We start from the raw sequence: 21,070 nt of genomic DNA on the forward strand, positions 1-21,070 counted from the left end.
TGCTTAGATTGAGGCTTATATTGGGAACAGTTTATGAGTTAAGCCAGACACTATGGTTTGTCTTGTGTTCTGTCTTGCAGGCATAATATCATTTATCATGATGGATAAATTTACTTCGCCTGATTTTCTACCCCAATTCATTGACCTATAGAGAAAAAAAAGCCTTTTAAAATATGCTTGCCATAACTCCATCAGTATCACCAGCAAAGCAGCTTCATTATTATCCCATTAAAGAAGAAGAGAATGTGCACTGCATTTCAACATTTCATAATTTGCCGCGTCACGAATGTTAACTATCCATTACTTACACTCGTTTACAAGACCGACCACTTCCGGCTCGTTCCTTGCTTCCGATCATGTTATCACCGTTGTCCGCCGAAAATTTACTAGCCTGCCATCCAACATTTGTTGGCTGAAAGTTGGACAACAATTGTCAGAAGGAGCGTACTAACGGTCAGATTTTAGGTCAACAGACAATCCCCTGACAACAATTGTACCATGTGTACGAGGCTTAAGAAGGGAAAGCACAAAGAATGGCATAGATCACTTAATCCATTTGTGATGGAGGGTAAAACAAATCCTAATGCCCGAACCAAATTTTGCAACTTTGAAATGCGTTAGTGTGCATATCATTGCAAATGGTAATAGATATCTTCTATTTTTTTATTATTATTTTTTAATATCAAAGCAAAACTGGCACAAAAGAATAAAATAAATATCATTTTTTTAAGTTTAGCTGTATATTTCTTGCTATTTCCAGAACCTAATGCCAGAAAACAACCCAAGATTAATTCTTCTGCAGCTAAAGATCCCAGTAATACCACATATGTGTGTGGCATTTGTTGGTTGTACCTGTAGTAGGGCTCAGAAGCAATAGTGCACATTTATATAAGTCAAGAAAAGAGGGTAAAGGGATTTTATCGGTGCAGATAAACAAAACATAGAAGATTTTTTTTAAAAAGTACAAAATTTTTTAATTCAAACATTTAAAAAAAAAAACATACAATTTATACACAATTCATGAAATTTCAATGTTGATAAAAATACGGTGGTCAAGTGGGATATGAGTGTGCATATCATTTAGGAGATGATATATTTGCATACTAGCCCGACATGTTTCGCAGTGTCGCTTTTTCAAGGGATATGCAAACTGAAGATGATATCATCCAACACTCTTAATGATTCTAAAAAATAAAGAAATACAAAATAGTATTCATTGTGGTATACATAAGAAGACAAAGTTATACAAAAACTTTACAAATACTGGCGCAATGTTTTCACTGAGACAGCACTGATAGGTGCTTACCCCCGTAATGCTGTCTCAGTGAAGACATTGCGCCAGTATTTGTAAAGTTTTTGTATAACTTTGTCTTCTTATGTATACCACAATGAATACTATTTTGTATTTCTTTATTTTTTAGAATCATTAAGAGTGTTGGATGATATCATCTTCAGTTTGCATATCCCTTGAAAAAGCGACACTACGAAACATGTCGGGCTAGTATGCAAATATAAATAATGATATTTGAAGCGCTTCACAATGTGCATAAAAATTAATATATATGAATAAATATAAATACTCAAATAAACCCAGCCGTGAGTAAAAATTCCTAAAAAATCCAGCAACCAAAATAGTGTAAAATTGTAAAAAATTAGTGACACAAAATGTGTAAAAAAATCCACATAAAAATAAATATATAGGGATGTATTCAGAAGGTTCAATTATACAAGTGTAGAATCCGATTGGTATAGAGCTTTGATCCGGTCCCACTAGCAAAGCTGTTTAAAAACACTTGCTTAATTAAGGTGCTCATTGACCTTTATAGTAACAATGTTTCTTTTGCTTCTGTTCACAACCAATGTGAGAATCATAAAACAGATCTCATTTGACAGGCAGATAAGAGAAAAAAACAATCATTGTGCAATAGTTAGGATACCAAGGTACACAGGCAAACTTCAATCCACTCACGTGTGCCTTATAATGATAAGGCATATGCAGGTTTTACTATAGCAGTCAGCCGCCTTAGACAGGAGCAGATTCACTGCAGTACACTGTGTGATACTGCTGATCTGCACAGAGCGTCCTTGGCTCCTCCCACGCGTTACATCACAGTCACGTGACTTTTTCAAGGATCCTTGAAAAAGTCACGTGACTGTGATGTAACGCGTGGGAGGAGCCAAGGACGCTCTGTGCAGATCAGCAGTATCACACAGTGTACTGCAGTGAATCTGCTCCTGTCTAAGACGGCTGACTGCTATAGTAAAACCTGCATATGCCTTATCATTATAAGGCACACGTGAGTGGATTGAAGTTTGCCTGTGTACCTTGGTATCCTAACTATTGCACAATGATTGTTTTTTTCTCTTATCTGCCTGTCAAATGAGATCTGTTTTATGATTCTCACATTGGTTGTGAACAGAAGCAAAAGAAACATTGTTACTATAAAGGTCAATGAGCACCTTAATTAAGCAAGTGTTTTTAAACAGCTTTGCTAGTGGGACCGGATCAAAGCTCTATACCAATCGGATTCTACACTTGTATAATTGAACCTTCTGAATACATCCCTATATATTTATTTTATGTGGATTTTTTATGTGGATTTTTTTACACATTTGGTGTCACTAATTTTTTATAATTTTACACTATTTTGATTGCTGGATTTTTTAGGAATTTTTACTCACCGCTGGGTTTATTTGAGTATTTATATTTATTCATATATATTCATTTTTATGCACATTGTGAAGTGCTTCAAATATCATTATTTATTCTTTTTAAGTGACTCTGAAAACACTCTCTTTTGATAGCAGCCTCACTTGGTTTTCTGTGTAATTATCAGCTATTTAGCATCACAGCGCTTTGTGATTTATATATTCTAGTATGCAAATATATCATCTCCTAAATGATATGCACACTCATATCCCACTTGACCACCGTATTTTTATCAACATTGAAATTTCATGAATTGTGTATAAATTGTATGTTTTTTTTTTAAATGTTTGGATTAAAAAATTTTGTACTTTTTAAAAAAAATCTTCTATGTTTTTTTTTATCTGCACCGATAAAATCCCTTTACCCTCTTTTCTTGACTTATAATTATGTCCAGGGATGTGGTGCCTACCTCCTAGGGTGTTTTACCTGTATCCGGAACCAAAACTTTAGTACACAATAGTGCACATTTGTTTTTTTGTATCCCATCGCAAACCACGCTGACAGTAATACTGAGTGACACTGATTTTAAAATTTTAAAATGTTTTTTTTTTTAACTCCGACCTAAAATACACTGACCCTGACCTTTGCCTCTGACCATGACCTTTAAGCCTAACCTTGACACTAGCCCTGATCTAGGTCTAGATATTTTATCTTTAGTTTTGTAATATTATTATTATTTTTACTCACACTTCTTTGTTGACATGTTTTCCTCTAGTTTAGAGAAAAAGATACAATATATGTTTTTCTGCATTCAAGAGGAGAAAAAAAATCACAGGGGCGGGCTGTACAGTTACTGATCACTGTGATAGCCAATCTGAGGCTATCACAGTGATCAGATGGTCAGGATACAGCCCTCCCGGTTCCTGATTCTTAAAGTGATACTAAACACACACTATTTAATTGACATTGTCCCTTCTATTTCTGTATATGGATGATGGCACTGTAATTAATTTAATTTAGAAAAATCTAAGTACCTTTTTCCTAATCGATATACAGCTGTCACATGACCCAGATATTTCCCAGCCAGTCTGCAGGGAAACATAGGCAGAAGGATCTTCTAGTCCTCTACTGCTAGTCACATGTTCAAAATAAGAAAATAAAACAGCCTTTAGAATACAGAGTAAAAAAAAAAAAAAATAATATCAATAAACTGTGCAAATTGGTCATTCAAATATATATTTGAAATTAAACTGTTATTATTTTTTGTCAATAACATGGTGTGGGCGGCTTTCTGCCAGTTACAGCTGTGTCACACCCCTCCAGCCTCTGTCTTAGAATAAGAGGGAGGTGAAGCATCCATCAATCAATGTAATATCCCGCCCCCATTGTGTTCAGCTGGTTAGTGAGCATGGAGGAGGAGGAAAGGAGTCATTTACCACTGTGTATATGCCTATATGTGTGACTCTATAGTCACATGGGCTGCTCAGATATGATAGGGATGAAATGCGCATGTGCAGAGTTGCCACTACAGCTGCAAAACCCATAGCTGAATTAGGGTTATGGACAGAAGGTGGAGATAGAGAGCAGTTGGAAAAAAAATGTTTTTTTGCAGAATACAGAAAACAAATCTCATAGTGACTGAGTGAGTATAAACCGTATGTAATACAGCATTTATTGATAGTTTTTTTTTTTGAAGTGGCTTTAGTGACAATTTAGTGAAGGTGAGAGCATTATCTCTGTGTTGGAAGAATGCTGTGCAGCACTCTCCTAGCACAGGTACTCATTGTATATGCAGCCAAAAGGATAAGGACCCACTTCCGATGTGTATACTTGGCGGGAAGATGTTAAATAATTAGACACATCAAGGGGGCTAAAAAAGGGTTAAATATGACTTTTATAAGAAAAAAAACTTTTTTTTTACCACAGACTAGGACCTAGGCTAGGAGCTATAAAAATTGATAGTAAGCCTCTGGAATGGAATTTATGAATTTAGTTTAGGATGTACCAGGTACCTAGGTTCTTAACTGATTAAATATTTTTTTTATATTGGTCTTTTTTTTTTCAACCTGTGATTAAAGGGGTTGTAAACCCTCACGGTTTTTCACCTCATTGAGGTGAAAAATCTCTTGTAGTGCACCAGCCCCCCAGAGCCCCCCTTTTACTTACCTAAGCCTGATCATTCCTGTGCCGGGGATGAGCACACCCGCTCCAGCCTGTGTCTCGAGTCCTGATTGGATAGATTGATAGCAGAGCAGCCATTGGCTGAGTCCTGCTGTCTGTGTCAATTGACGCAGCAGCAGGACATGGGAGCGGTGCCCCGTGGAAGAGCCAGGAGCGCCGATGAGGGATCCCAGAAGAGGAGGATCGGGGTCAGGTAAGTATGACATGTTTGTTTGTAAAAAATAATGTTTACATATCCTTGTTTATATCATAAATGTTTACCAATCTATTTTCTTTGTTTTTTGTAACAGACTACTGTCTGGCATCCCCAAATCAGAACTCTCATCTGAAAATCATGTAAGGAAGTTAAATGTGTATCTTGCATAATCATTATTATATAGTTTGAATGGCTCTTTTTGATTTTGGAATAAAATATTAAACAGAAATGTATAGAGCACTAGGGGACCTGGCAAGTCATCTGTGTCTATCACATTACAACATGCCAAGATGCCAAGACTGCTTTTCTAGGAGCCGCTATGATTGCATGTACGTTTTGAAACATATTTACACTTTTCTGAAAGAAAGGAAGGAAAGTGAGGATACCATGACAAAGTGACCACTAGGCTATAGTCACACTAGCCACTTGCTTTTAGAGTATTTTAAGGGCCCCTTTACACTAAAATGCAGTGCGGCAAAGCCACATTCCCATGCAGTTTCCCACACCACGTTCCAACCGCACTGCAAAAGTACCATGTGATCCAGTTGCAATGTGTTTTTGAAAAAGTAGTGCATGCACTACTTCTAGTGTGGTGCGATTTCAGCCTGTTCAAAATCAATGGGGCTGAAATCGCACTGCACAGAACTGCATGTGAATCTTACAAAAACCACACACGCAGTTCCTAGTATAAATAGACCCTAAATGCAGCAGAAATGATCTGAAAAGTATAAACCATCGTTATGCTTCCCAGATCAAGTTCCTCTGCATTTAGATGTCTTTGCCTTTACATGTGTTTACACACTTTCACATGCATTTACAGTGTATTTGCATGCATTTATATGTGTTTAACCACTTCCTGCCCACGTTATAGCTGAAAGATGGCTACAGCGCTGGTTTAATCTGCCAGGAGGGCGCACATGGATGTCCTCCTGTGATCGCTCTGCCTGCGCGTCCCCTGTGGCGTGCGGGCAGTGCGCTCTGTGACCACTGATCACAGATCGAGGTAAAAGGCTAATTACAGTGGCTCTTTACCACATGAGCTGTGTCCAATGACAGCTACTTACTGTACGGTTATCGGCTTTTGTTTCAGAGAGAAAATGAGAGACGATGACCGACTTGTGTTAAAGGGACATTGACACTAATAATCAGGACACTGATTATCAGTGTCCTGGTAATCAGTGCAGTCCCAAAACTGCCCACCAGTGCTGCCAATCAGTGCCACTTACCAGTGCCCATCAGTACTGCCTATCAGTGCCGTCTATCAGTGCCATCTATCAGAGCCCATCAGTGGCTCCTATCAGTGCCACATATCAGTGCCACCTATCAGTGCAGCCTCATCAGTGCCTTCGCAACAGTGCTCACCAGTGGTTCCCTATTGGTGCCACCTATCAGTGTCCACCAGTGCCCATCAGTGCAGCCTATCAGTGCCCATCAGTGCAGCCTAATCAGCACACATCAGTGAAGGAGAAAAATTACCTGTTTGCAAAATTTTATATCAAACTATAAAAAATGTTTATTTATTTTTTTCAAAATTTTCGGTCTTTTTTTGTTTGTTTAGCAAAAAATAAAAATTAAATACCACCAAAAGGAAGCTCTATTTGTGTGAAAAAAATGATAAAAATGTCATATGGGTACAGTGTTGCATGACTGTGCGATTCTCATTCAGAGTGTGACAGCGTTGAAAGATGAAAATTGGCCAGGGCAGGAAGGGGAGATAAAGTGCTCAGTAGGCAAATGGTTAAACACGTTCAGAATATCTAAACTGACACTGGAAACACAGAATTCTATTTTATCATAACAGAGCTAAACTGCGCACACCTAAGGGCAGGTAAACAGAAAGTGTGATACTATTAAACCGAATTGTATGCATTTAGAAATGTCTTATAAATGCATATACAATGCATATAATTGCAGGTTTGTCAATGAAGTGTTAATATGAGGTCTTAGAGACTCTGAAACATTTGGTTTATGAGATATTTTGAGTGATGGTGAAGTAAATCTTTGAAAATTATTGAATTCTTAGGAGATAGCTGGAGATTTTTATGAGCTTACTGAGATTTTTTTTTTTTAGTCAAATATTATTCATTGAAAAAGCCATTTTTAGATCTTATAGCAACATCATCCCAGATTTTATGACAATAAGAATAAATGTAACCTAACCCAAATGTAAATTAAGTTGTATTGTGTGTATTGAAAATAAATGCAAATGTATTAGGATGAAAGCAGCAGAATACAGCAGTTACATTTTTTCAAGTCAACCTCTTTCATTGCAGTTGAACACATTTTTATCTGTATGTACTGTATACTCAAACTGAAATAAAAAATATTGCAGATGACATAATTTTATTACTCCCTGGGAAAGTTTGAAACAAGTTGAGTAAAGTAGACTGACTAAACCCAAGAACAAAAATGTAATTTATTGTGTTCCTTCCCCTCTCTTACCTATTCTGCATACTCTATATAAAAAAGATCTGTGTACTTACCTTTTTAAATCTGGTTCAGTTTGGTCACATGTTTCCAGCTCCCCTATGTAAGGGAGAGTGTGACAATAGCTATGAATTCTCAATGCCATGATGCTTTTTTCTCTCCTCTGCAGCAACCGCTCCCTTACACAGGAGTCATGTGACCGGACCAGACCAGATTCAAAATAGGTAAATACACACTTATTTTTTTTACAGGCTATGCAGGATGGGTAGGAGGAGGGGGAAGGGAACATTTTTAAAAATAGTTAAATTTAGCAGTTTTTTCCCTTTTAACTTTTTTTTTTTTTTTTTAATAAATGTTTTCTCTTCAATAGTGTTGTGCACCTTATGCATATCTTTCTGGAAGTGGTTAGTCTCTACATTAAACCTCTCTGCTGCATAAAATGCTACAATTCTCAGACTCTATCTATGCCAATCATCTATAATATTGATTTAAGGCAGGAGTTTCTATAATTAATAACTCAATTACATAGTCACAAAGTTGGTAAGGTTGATTAAAGACACCAACCCATCCAGTTTAACCTGAGTGTGTGTGTTTACATTGCCTACATTGTTTACATTGCATGTGTACATCGTGTTCGCTAAAAAACACAGTTATTAATTTATTTACACTCCCTGCTGACACCACCAACTGTGAAAGGGCGGTCCACATCCTTACTGCTCTAAATGTAAAATACCCCTTATGCAGTTTAAGATTTAATTATGTCTATATATTCATATACTAATTCCCCTTTCTACCTATGTCTATTGTTTGCCTTTCTATGCTCTGTACACACGGTCGGATTTTCCGACAGAAAAAGTGCGATCGGATTGTGTTGTCGGAAATTCCGATCGTGTGTGGGCTCCATCGGACTTTTTCCGTCGGAATTTCCGACACACAAAGTTTGAGAGCAGGCTATAAAATTTTCCGACAACAAAATCCGATCGGTTAAATTCCGATCGTGTGTACACAAATACAACGCACAAAGTGCAACGCATACTCAGAAAAAATTAAGAGACAAAAGCTATTGGCTACTGCCCCATTCATAGTCCCAATGTACGTGTTTTACGTCACCGCGTTCAGAACTATCGGATTTTCCGACAACTTTGTGCCACCGTGTGTATGCAAGACAAGTTTGAGCCAACATCCGTCGGAAAAAATCCATGGATTTTGTTGTCGGAATGTCCGATTAATGTCCGATCATGTGTACAGGGCATAACTGTTTCTATATATTTTACTACTGATCTCCAATTCCTCTTTAGCCTTGCAACTCTCTTTCATAGTCGACTTGCCTTCTGCTATTCATTACATTCTCTCTTTCTTGCCTCTTGATCTTGTTTCTACTCATTTCTTCCACCTCAGTCTTATTAAAGAAAAAGCTTAACTTTCAGTTAAATTTAGTGCTGCTACTAAGTGGGGCAGTGGACTGCATGAGTAAATTTTACAGCAGTCTGTAGTAAGCTAACTAAGGGCAACAAAAACAATTATGCGCTGATAATTAATGAGTTCCAACTAACTATGGAACACATTACAACTAGACTTCAATGTTGCCCTGGCATACTGAGTCATTTTATTGAGTACAAATCTAAATGGTATTGTAACCCTTTGGAGTGATGACAGCACCAGGAAGTATGAGCCATGTCAGCAAGATGGACCCAATAACTGCTGTCAGGTGGTGTGAGGAATAGAACAGTCAACTGGAATTAAGCGTGGAGATAGACATCCCCAATGATAGACAGAGGATCAGATTTGTCAAGCAGGTGCAGCCTTAACAATGGATCTTTAAGTGTTTTTCTTATATTTACATTACATTTTCTTAAATTACATACCCTGATACTTCTCACATTTGTGTGCCCCTAGAATTGAACAACGGTCTTTCAGAGTGTTTTAAGGGCACAAATTTACAGCTGAGGTGATAATGAAGCCCTAACAAACAACCCAAGCAGTTCGCAGTTCAAATCAAACAGTGACAGCGGAGAAAATCTTTGCCTCAGTACCCATGGCCATTTTAGGGCCGGAATTCATTATGATTTAAAAGACTTTGTAGCCAAGTGCAACAAGGGGTAGCCTCACCTACACCAGATCTGGCTGCCAGAATTTGAAAACCTTCTGAGGAATTCAGCCCATACCTGCCAAAGAAGAGGACTTTGTGGAAAAGATGAGACAGGCTATGCAGTCGCTGGGTGAATGCGATGGTCTGGCCATCCAAAATTAGGAGGGTCAGCCTCAGAAGAAGTGTGGAATTTCAAGCTCAGCAAACAAGACCAGGATTGCCACTTATTCGCATTTTTAAGGACAGTTAGTATATATGGACACATTTCCCTGTTTGTAAAAGTCCATTTAAGTTTTAAGCAATTTATGAAAAAACCCTGGTTTTGAGGTTCCTTTTGGCTGGCACAATCACAGACAGCTTTCCATGTTCTGATGTGTTGTGCTGCTTAGAACAATGGCAGCCCCACCTCCCACTAGTTCCTGAAGGCTGCCACTCATGCAGGACAACAGACACAAATTTTTAGAGGTGAGGACTGCTGACTGTCCAGCAGTCTCCTATGGTTGGATAGGATTAACTCACAACAAACTGGTGCCCCAAACCCTACCATTCCTAGTATCAGCAAACTAGTGTCCTATATTGTATATTAACCCTTACCTCACTAGCAGGCTCATCCCAATACCTGTGTTTATTGAACCTTTCCTTACAAAGGTTCCTCACCCTACCAAACAATGTCAGGTACAGTATCTTTAGCCATCCCACTATATCTCAGAATGTCTGAAAACACACCAAAAACTAACTTTCCAGCTAACCACATCCCTACAGAAGCCAGTTATCCAGGAGATATCACAGATATAGGGTATAGGATAAAGCTTTAGCTTTAGTACTTATCACCTTGCCAAACTATATGTAAACTTACTAGAATTCCACATTACCTTCTGCAAACCCATCAAAACAAATCAAGTTCAAATAGACACCTGCATGCCCTAGCCCAGCTAATTGCTCTAGTGGACTCCACATTTTCCTGATAAATTTCCACTCTTGATTTTCCTCAGGAAGCAACATGATCTGTTCTAAGCAGGTATAGGCCAATACAAGCACAATGGCCCAAGTCAGTGGACGAAGTAAGCAAGTTGGCAGAATTAACCAGGAAACTTATGAGGGCCCCGATAAAAGCACCAATTTGAGCACTTGACCACATCAACTAGATCCAACTCAAGATATGATACAAGAGAGGTAGGCCTAGCTTTTAAGAAGCTCATGAGATACCGTTGTCTCAAAGAACCCATCATTTACCTGCAGGGGTAATGCTACACTATCAAGTATAAAGAAAAATGTTGCAGTTCCATATTTACTCTCCATTTTCAACAGCTAAACTTTGGCCAGGTTAAATTGTCTCAATACATCTCTTTGATCAGCTCAATCAATAGCATAGAATGACATTTTAAAGCTTTATTAGATAATCTGAGGCTAATGGAACTCTGAAATGGTTAAGTAAAAGTTCAGTCTTATGGAAGGTGGTCTATATTTTTTGTATGTCATATTATAGATTGTAAGCTGTTAATCAGATTTGACATTTTTTTTACTTAAGCTCTTGTGTGAATTTATATCAGTATAATTGAAGCAAGTGGTTATATGGCTACAAAGGTGTTTTACAGTACATTGCTCATTTTTTCTGCTTATTAAAAATGGCTTTCCTATTATGATGTTTAAAGTTTAGATGTTTTTTTTTTTCATGATTAAGTTATGTTATACTGTTCTTAGATTTTTTTTCAGTAAGTGTAGGATTTTATTAATAGAATATAATCAAATCTCATGGTCACATTCAATACCGGTTCAGCCCCGGAAGATTTTACCCCCTTCCTGACCAGAACACTTTTTGCGATTCGGCACTGCAACGCTTTAACTGACAATTGTGCAGTTGTGAGATGTTGCACCCAAACAAAATTGACGTCCTTTTTTTCCCACAAATAGAGCTTTCTTTTTGTGGTATTTGATCACCTCTGCGGTTTTTATTTTTTGCGCTATAAACAAAAAAAGAACGACAATTTTGAAAAAAACACATTATTTTTTACTTTTTGCTATAATAAAGATCCACCAAAAATATATTAAAAAAATATTTTTTTCCTCAGTTTAGGCCGATATGTATTCTTCTACATATTTTTGGTAAAAAAAAAAAAATCACAATAAGCGTATATTGATTGGATTGCGCAAAAGTTATAGGTTCTACAAAATAGGGGATAGTTTTATGCCATTTTTATTTTTAATTTTTTTTATTAGTAATGGCGGCGATCTGCGGTTTTTATCGGGACTGTGAAATTATAGCATCATTTATACAGTGTCATTTATACAGTGATCAGTGCTATACAAATGCATGCTTACTGTGTAAATGACACTGGCAGTGAAGGGGTTAACCACTAGGGGGTGATGAAGGGGTTAAGTGTGTCCTAGGGAGTGATTCTAACTGTGGGGGGATGGGCTTCAAGTCACATGACAGCAATCACCGCTCCCGATGACAGGGAGCGGTGATCTCTGTCATGACACAAGTAGGAATGGGGAAATGCCTTGTTTAAATAGGCACATCCCCGTCCTGAGGCTCCGTGACATGATTGCTGGGAGACCGGCGGACGTCGAGTCCGCTGGTCCTGCAGGCACATTCACACTGTATGCGGCAGGCATGCGCTAGCCTGCTATCCCTGGCTCTTAAAGGGGATGTACAGGTATGTCCATTTGCCCACTGCTGCCATTGTGCTGATGTGTATAGGCATGCGGCGGTCGGCAAGTGGTTAAAATGAGTCAGTTTGACCAAATTTACCATACGTAAGTTAATTCACACTGCTATGTATTATAAATGTAGCAAGTAAATAAACATCCCAGTAATGCTATTACTAGGCTGCAGCTAGAGGGAGCTCTAATGATTTGTAATGTGACTTCAGGAGACTGAAAACCAACAAGTTCACATTACACTTGGACAGTAAGTGAACACCAGTGTTTTATATCTCCTCTTTAATACAGATACTGCAGGCTGCATCCATATCACACATTGCACTCAGATCCCCGATAATCCTGTAACATTTGGGGGCTTAATCTGGGATTTGAACAATCACAGTGCCACAGGTCACAGAGAAGGGAAGCGGCTATTACAGCAAAGTGACAGACTTCAGGGAGGCTACACAGAACACAAAATGGCGGACCCATCATCAGTAAAAAAGCTACAGTGGCACATTCAGAAGCTATTGCACACACTGTCTGAGAGTCAGCTGCACTCACTGGCTACATACAGGAAAAATAGGGTAAAGCATTTCCTCCTGCCACAGGTTCAAGTGAGATGGAGATCTGTGAGCACATCATGGAAGTATGCAATGCAGAGGTGAAGCATATCTTCTCCAGGTAAAAGAACAGGCTTTGTCTTTAATAAGTGAAAGCAGCTATGAAAATCCTAATATAAGTGAGGCAAGAAATTGTGGACCATCTCCCAGAGAGGACAGACCATCGTAACTGACAGAAGGTGGGCAATATCTGTAAACCTGGAACTTTTAAAGAGATGCTAATTAATAAGGAGAACCTTTCTATAGCAGAGCTTAAAAGGTTTTTACACTCACACCTTCATGATGGATGCACAACTGATCTGTTTCAGGAACTGATGAATGCAAAGCAACAGGATAAAGAAACTCTCCTATGCCTTCCCAGTGTCCCAAGGGCATTCATGAAGTTGTTTTCAACTGATGGGACACTGATACGTTGGAGGGATGGTGTATTGTTTCCTCTGTAACACTGGCACAAGTAACGTTACATGCCAATGAACTTCAATGGCAACATAATTGGCAGGAAGGCATGCTGAACTTACTTAACATTAAAATTAGCTGCCATCTGTGTCCCATTGGGGAGATTTCCCTTTACTTCCCTTTACTTCCTGTCCCATAGATAAACAGCAAGTGAGAGGAAATCCCTGCAAATTAAGGGAATCCCTTGGGGACCCCCAGGTCACCAGAACTACTGTCCTTTTACTTTTTTGGGGACAACCCAAAATGTGGGATTTACTTTTACTTTCAATTTCAATTTAGTAAACAGGAAAAATAGACAGAATTAATATCCCTAAGACCCTTTTCACACTGAGGCGATTTTTAAGTGTTTTAGTGCTACAAAATAGCGCATGTAAAGCGCCTGAAAAGTGCCTCGTATGCCTCCCCAGTGTGAAAGCCTGAGTGCTTTCACACTGGGGTGGTACACTTGCGCAATGGGAAAAAAAGTCCTGCAAGCAGCATCTTTGGGGTGGTTTGGGAGTGGTGTATACACCGCTACCAAAACGCCCTGCCCATTGAAATGAATGGGCAGCGCTGCCAAAGCACCTACAAAGCGCTTCGGCAGCGCTGCAACATGAGCGCTTTTAACCATTTCTTTGGCCACTAGTGGGGATTAAATATGCCCCCTGCTAGTGGTCAAAAAGCGCCCCTAAAACTAGTGACGCTTTACTGCTAACTGACCCACGCCCCAGTGTGAAAGTACCCTAACAAGGGCACAGACAGCAATAAAAACTGTCATGAGACAGTTTCCATCGGAATTTCCTTTGCACAAATTTGAGATCTGATTCTCAAATTTTCCCACAACAAAATCCGTCCGCGTAAATTACGATCGTGTGTACACAATTCCGACGCACAAAGTGCCACGCATGCTCAGAATCAAGCAGAAGAACCGCACTGGCTATTGAACTTCATTTTTCTCGGCTCGTCGTAAGTGTTGTACGTCACGTTCGGAATTTCCGACAAGATTTGTGTGACCGTGTGTACGCAAGACAAGTTTGAGCCAACATCCGTAGGAAAAAATCCATGGATTTTGTTGTCGGAATGTCCGATCAATGTCCGATCGTGTGTACGGTGCATCAGTGTTCTAATCCCTCTCTAGCACTCTATCCAAACTAAAAAAAGATAGTTTTGTCTTTAGTACTTTAACAATAAATGACCAGCTTTGCATCTACTGTATGATCTACTCTGTTATGGAACCAGTAATGGATGTAGTTCACAACTTGAGTCAAGTATTAAAACACTCTTGGCAGGAGTTGCAGGATTTGAAGGAGGTAAAGGCACTGCTCAAAGCAGGCGTGTAGAGTGACTGTCTAAAGCAGGCCATGATGCTCGAATTGCGAACAAATTTTCTTTTCAAAATCAGAAAGTTCGTATTTTTGTGATCCGATGATGCCACCATTGATTTTCGAAATTTGGCCGACCAAGCCTTTAATTTCACCTCATGTTACTACAGATAAGAATTTTCGTGGCTGGGAATCTTCTTTTCTCTCCGTAAATTTTCTTTTCTTATTACATTTCTCGCACGATTCTCCCATCATTGATTAGAAAATCGTTTGTTTTTCTAAAAATTTCCAACATGTCTGATTCCTCAAATTTGATTGCCGCATGAAAATCGGCCATTGCTGCAGCCCACTAATGGTGCAAAATTCGTACGAAAATTCTTAGATACGATTTTCGAAAGAAAATTCTTTTGAATTTTGAACTGTGTATGGCCGGCATTAGGCTTCATTCACACAGGTGCTGAGGTACACAGACTATGAATGGGCCTTGTGTTTATGCGGCTTGAGCTGCCAGGTGCTGAGTACAGACATCCCATGTGTATGAGTGTATGGAGATGCAGCAGCTGCATGGATACAGCTGCTCGTCTTAATTTGACAGGCATACCGATGTGGGTGAATGTCCCTAAATGCACAATGTTGGCATTCAGGGCAGCTATATAGTTAAATACACATGTAAGTAAAAAAAAAAAACACCTAGCCACCACACAAATACGTTTACCGTGGCCTGAGATGTGTGCTAAGAGCACACTCACTGCGTGCTCCCAGCACACTGACCGAGCTGTCTGCTGCACATTGTAGCTAGAAAATATACATATAGTGTGTGTAAACCCCATCTCTAAAATCTCATACAAGTTTAAATGTTAGTTTTACATAATAAAGTCATTTTAAAAGTAATTTTCAATATTATTAAGTCTGCAACATTCATTAATATAATAACCGCTGATCCTGTCATAAAATCCTTGCTCAGGATGTTTCCTGTTGCAGGGAGACAAAGCTCTGTCCCTGTTTCTCAATTGTGCTCTGCATTGCCACCCTGCCAGAGAGGCTCGCAGTGAAGACTGCAAGTATCTTTGCGCAGGCATGGTTCAAATTTGTCACCATCAGGAAACCATCTTAAAAAATGACACTGGCGTGGATGCAAGTAGACATGTAGTGGCTGCAAAGAGAACAACAGCACAGAGGTGCTACAAAAGAGGTACACAAATGTGAAAACTAGCTTTTCATTAAAAAAATAATTGTTTATGATCCATGCATCTTTAGCAAAATACATGTCGTTCATTTATTGTTTAGATCTAATTTTAAACAATGTAAACATAAAAGGCACACATAAATTGAATTTGCGCCCAAATATTTTTACAAGGAAAATGATGACTGGTGTAGGTAGCAGAGTGAGCAGAGGAAAGAGCTGCTGTTCTTTTACCATCCCCTCAGTAGCCTAGGGTTGGATAAAAGACCCCACTGTATTTTTTAACCATAAGTGGTATTTTTGGCCTGGTTGTGCTGTGTAGCATTATTGCGTAAATTCCAGGATCAGTTGGACACAGGTACAAATGTGTCCTTTAAAAGTATTTAAAATGTATATTAGCTGTTTGACTGGAGTTATCTATAAAAACTCTGTAGAGACAAAGGAAATTATTCTTTCAGTATTAATATTCTGACATACTAATAATACTTTGTAGATGTAATTTTCTTACCATAGTAGAATAAACAAAAGTAACATTAATTCTGTACCTCTTGCTTTTATAATGTAGACATTTAAAAACAAAAGTGATCAGATAAAAAACGCAAATTGAAGAATATCATAGAAGAACATCTTTCAAAATTGTATCAAATGTGAATCACAATGAGGAGACTGAAAGATGTGTTGTAAGTAGCTTTCAACGTCTGACACTTCATATCTTGCTGATGAAAGAAAGCAACACCAGTACATTAGAACAGGTAAAGAATACCAATCAGAGAAGATCTCTTTATAAGTTGCTAGATAACTTCTTACAAACAAATCAGTGAAGTTCGGATGATTGAAATCAACAGGTTTTTCAAGATAAGAATGGCCCTGATTGCCTTTAAGCAGCTCTCAGAAAATGATCAGTTGGTGCCAACAGGTGGGTAATATCCCCCTATCAATGGGTTTTCCACTCTTAATGCTAAATTGGGCAGCACATTGGCTAGTGGTTAGCATTTCTACCTAGCAGCACTAGGGTTGTCGGTTCAAATCCCAACCATGACACTACCTGCTTGGAGTTTGCATGTTCTCCATGTGTCTGCTTGGGTTTCCTCCCACAAGCCAAAGACATCCTGTTATTTGGATCCTATCTAACATGGCCCTAGATTATGAGTGTGAGTTAGGGACCTTAGATTGTAAGCTCCTTGAGGGCAGGGACTGATGTAAATGAACAATATATACTGTATATGTAAAGCACTGCTTAAATTGACAGTGCTATATTGTACCTGTATAATAGTACACCTTAAAAACCCTTTTTTAAAGGCCACTGAAGATAAACTGCAGCTTGTATGTAAAAAGAGTTTTTGAAAAAATATGTACGTAGTTAAATATATAAAACATTTAGAACCTTATCAGAACCGATAATATTTAAAATGTGGATGGTATGGTGACATCTTTCTGGAAAGAGCTTACTTATTAATTCCTTACAAGGCTATTCTTTCTAAGCTTCATAAACCCTTAACGGCAGCTAATATGCATCACAACAAGAGGCCACTCACTGACAATTATCTAATTTAATTCACAGGTGCAGGTTTGTTTATATATGTGTAATTATGAGAGATACTAATCGTTATCTTAATAGACAAGTGGCCTCTGCTTTTTTTCAATAAAACCAAGGACTGTAATTAAAGTCCATTAAGATTTATAGATGTGACTATAAAGGTTGTCTTGGGTGGCCATGAAAATATATGTTACCACCTCTGTCTGTTAAAAGGTTTCCAATAACATCTTGAACAGATGGATGGCTGCAGTATAAGATTTCACTTCAGCTCCTATGCATTGCAGATTGCTAGGACATCTTCATTTACACCATGGCCACATGGGGCTGCCTACCCTCTCCCTCCACTGATTTTCTTTAGTATTAATTAATTCTCTGTGATATTAGTTGAATAGGAAAAAAATGCATTGGATCATAAACCGCTGCTCTCTTCTATCTTCTAGGTCAGAAGGTCACCTCAGCTGCATCCAAGGCAATCTCAGATTGGCTGTTAAAAAAAAATCCAAAATGATACTGTGCTTGTGAAAAAATAAAATAAAATAATTTGGTGTGAAACCAAGAGCAGCACCACTAATGTGTGATATTTTCACAATAATGGTCCAGATAACAATAAGCGTGTTGCGCTATTAAAGTGATTGTAAATGTTCGGGTTTTAAAGAAACAAAAAACAAACATGTTATACTTACCTCCGCTGTGCAGTTGGTTTTGCATAGAGCAGCCCGGATCCTCCTCTTCTCGGATCCATCCTTTTAATTCCCCCCTCAGCCAGCAGCTCTCTATGGGGGCACCTGAGCCAAGTCAGAGATCCATGTATCCATTCAGACATGGAGCCCCGCCCTGGCCCCATCCCCTCTTTCCCCTGATTGGCTAACTGACTTTGATTGACAGCCAGTGGTACTGCGGCTGTGCCTGAGCCAATCAGAAGGAGAGTCCCGAGGGAATGGTGGACATCACTGGATAGAGAAGGGGCTTAGGGTAAGTATTAGGGGGTGCTGGGGGGGCTACTATACACAAAAAGGTTTTTTATCTTAATGCATACTATGCATTAAGATAAAAAACCTTTTGCCTTTACAACTCCTTTAACCCTACAAAGAAAAAACAAAAAACATAAATAAACATAGTCCAAAGTGATCAATCGTCCAGATGAGTGATAAATTCACATATCCAGTTCCATAACGATAATTGTAAGTATATGTGAGTGCAAGTTCCCTCCACCAGGTGAATATGCCACAACCATATTATAAGATGGACTCTTACCAAAGAGCCTGGACACTTAATTACAGAGGGTCAGACAGGCCTTATGTTATATCCCCAGCATGGATCATCCAAACAGGTTAGAAGAAGGAATCGCCAGACGATCTATACAAGGGTATCCAAAGGACACTTCTCCCAAATCATCCGCATGGCCAGATCCCTGATAAAAAAAAAACACACTAGATAGTGTAAAACCCTTTACAGATCGGATTTAATAAAAGTATTGCACTTACAGTTATCCAAGTAAAAACAGTATTGAGTATCAAAAAGGACAGCCATCGTAAACATCAGGACATGTACAGGAAAAACACAATGGCAGATTGGCTGTTGCTTTCCTAGTTGCGATGTTATACTTTAATTGGGGAATGTTACTCATTAAATGAGTAGATAAGTAATCCTTTAATAATTTTTGGTACTTTTGTTCAGTGGGCTTGAGCTTTTATGGCTAAGCCCTTGGTTATATATTTGTTTAATTGTTAAATGGTTAAAGTTTGGCTAATAAAAGAGATCACATACTGTCACTGGCAGTACAATATTTCTGTTTTTATGCTTTTTTGTGAAATATCACGCTTTAATTTTGTTTTGTTGTTTCAAAACCTCTCAAATGTCGCCCTGGGAAATTTGTGCCTAGTAACAGCTGCATGGTGTTAAAACAATGTTTCAGGCTTTTTTCTCTGAAAAAATACACTCTATTTTGATATCCTGATTATATTCCTGATTATAATCCTGCCTGGTGTCACCTTGTGAAAATGCAGCCTGGTAAAAGTTGCTTACTTAGTGTGCATGGAGTTGGTACAATATTTAGCCTTTCCTTGATGAAATAATATACTTTCATTTTGATTTCTTGATTAAAAGCTTCCTTATCTCTCCCCTCTGAAACCCTGGCATATTAAAGGTGTTTAAATACTGTACAACACACCAAGCTCTGTAATCCCTGCTGTAATATGAGGTAGCGCTGTGAGAGATTAATTACTCATCTCATGAATATAAATACATTCCATACAAATAAAAAAAATATAATAAGCAATCAGTGCAAATTTAATGCGTGAATGGTCCTCTCCACCAGTGATACACTCTACCTTTACTTACAAAATGTAGAGTAAAAAACAGCCCATCTAAAATTACATACAGTGTTTCAGTTGTGAGAAACAACAGCATCAGCTTGCCGAGTAAACGGCATCTCATTTAATCCACTTGTGTGTGACTAGCGGTAATTCACTTCCAGCGGGGGTCTGACATAACTTCTGTGGTAACATCATGCCACGTCCGTGGTAACGGTATCACGCTATCAGTCTTCTTTGCTTTTCATTGGGAACTGCCTGAGCAACCCCTTAACAGGGAAACAGCTGAGATACAAAGACCGGATGAAAAATCGTGGAAACCTCTTAAAAGCGTTATTGCCTATCAGTAATGTAATAAGCATGAGGAGTCAGTGAGTGCAAAGGAGTGCTGGGGATTGATCACTTGACATGTGGTGAAGTGGCATGGAATATTTGGAAGAGTTTCCACTGTATTGCGTTTGATCCAACTAATTGGGACTTTTGGACACCTTATCACTGATGAAGAAGACTGTTCAAGCATCAAATTTTGCACCGATTCCAACTAAAGTTGCTTACATAGTGTGCATGAAGTCTAGAATACTTTAATTCCATTAGCCATTATTGAAATAATACACTGAATGTTTTAGTTAAACTTACTTTGTCTCTTCATACTAAATTGCAGCGTAATAAATCTGATTAGCTACTGTGCTTTGACTGCACAATATTTATGGCTGTTTTTTTAAAATAACATGTTCTAAATCTGAACACTTATAAAACCAGTTTTGTCCATTCTGTTGAAATTAAAGCCTAATCAAGCTGCTTACTGTGCATACTGTTTTTTGGGCTATACATTTTCTGTATTTTTTTTTCCAATGCAATACTGGATACATATTTTTTATTTAATAGGTTCAAAATTAAATGATCTCTTCACTGATCTGCTTTATGACTTTGTTGTATGTGTTATTATTTCCTATACTCTTTTTTGGGGTTCCTTGAGTGAGATTTTCAACTCCTTTTAAACATCAGTGTCTATTTTTCATTATAATATTAATACTCTTGCTCTACACTATCAGAAGAACCCAGGGATACATTTGAGGGAAAATTAAAAACCTGATTTACCTCAGAGAGCCATGTGCAGATAATGCAAAGAGAACTCCTTGTTACCATCATAACCTCTGCAAGGCCAGTATTTGAGCTGGAAACTTTCTTCTCATCTTCACCACTACAATGCTCTTCATCTTCTTTACTACTAGCACCCCAACCTTCCTCCTAGTATATTTTCCTCTGCAATATGAGGTTTTCATGGTATTCTACATGTTTATTTAGGGCACTGAACAGTGACACATAATTTTGGGTATGCGGGGTGGGAGGGCGCTTCAGGGAATGTGTATTTGTGGTTTTGAAGTGTTTGACATTTAATTACACACAATACAGTGTGGTACTGGGAACAAAAACTCACAATACTATGTTTTGCAACTGTCAAATGTATAGGA

General features: G+C 38.4%; 1 protein-coding gene across 4 annotated transcripts in view; it reads left to right on the forward strand.

Moving 5' to 3' along the window:
* The window catches only part of TMEM200A (transmembrane protein 200A), a 273,341-nt gene extending 252,871 nt beyond the window's left edge, over positions 1-20,470 (forward strand). Inside the window, exons 3-5 of one of the 4 annotated variants that reach the window (XR_012243913.1) lie at positions 5,122-5,167; positions 7,624-7,678; positions 16,315-20,470. The gene's annotated coding sequence lies outside the window, so the exon portion shown is untranslated. Of the gene's footprint in view, positions 1-5,121; positions 5,168-7,623; positions 7,679-9,350; positions 11,949-16,314 lie in introns of those variants that run through there. The other 3 variants (XR_012243915.1, XR_012243917.1, XR_012243914.1) reach the window with 3 other exon arrangements.
* The last annotated feature ends 600 nt before the right edge of the window (positions 20,471-21,070 follow it).

The sequence above is a fragment of the Aquarana catesbeiana genome, linkage group LG04 (assembly GCF_042186555.1).
Source record: "Aquarana catesbeiana isolate 2022-GZ linkage group LG04, ASM4218655v1, whole genome shotgun sequence".
NCBI lineage: Eukaryota > Metazoa > Chordata > Amphibia > Anura > Ranidae > Aquarana > Aquarana catesbeiana.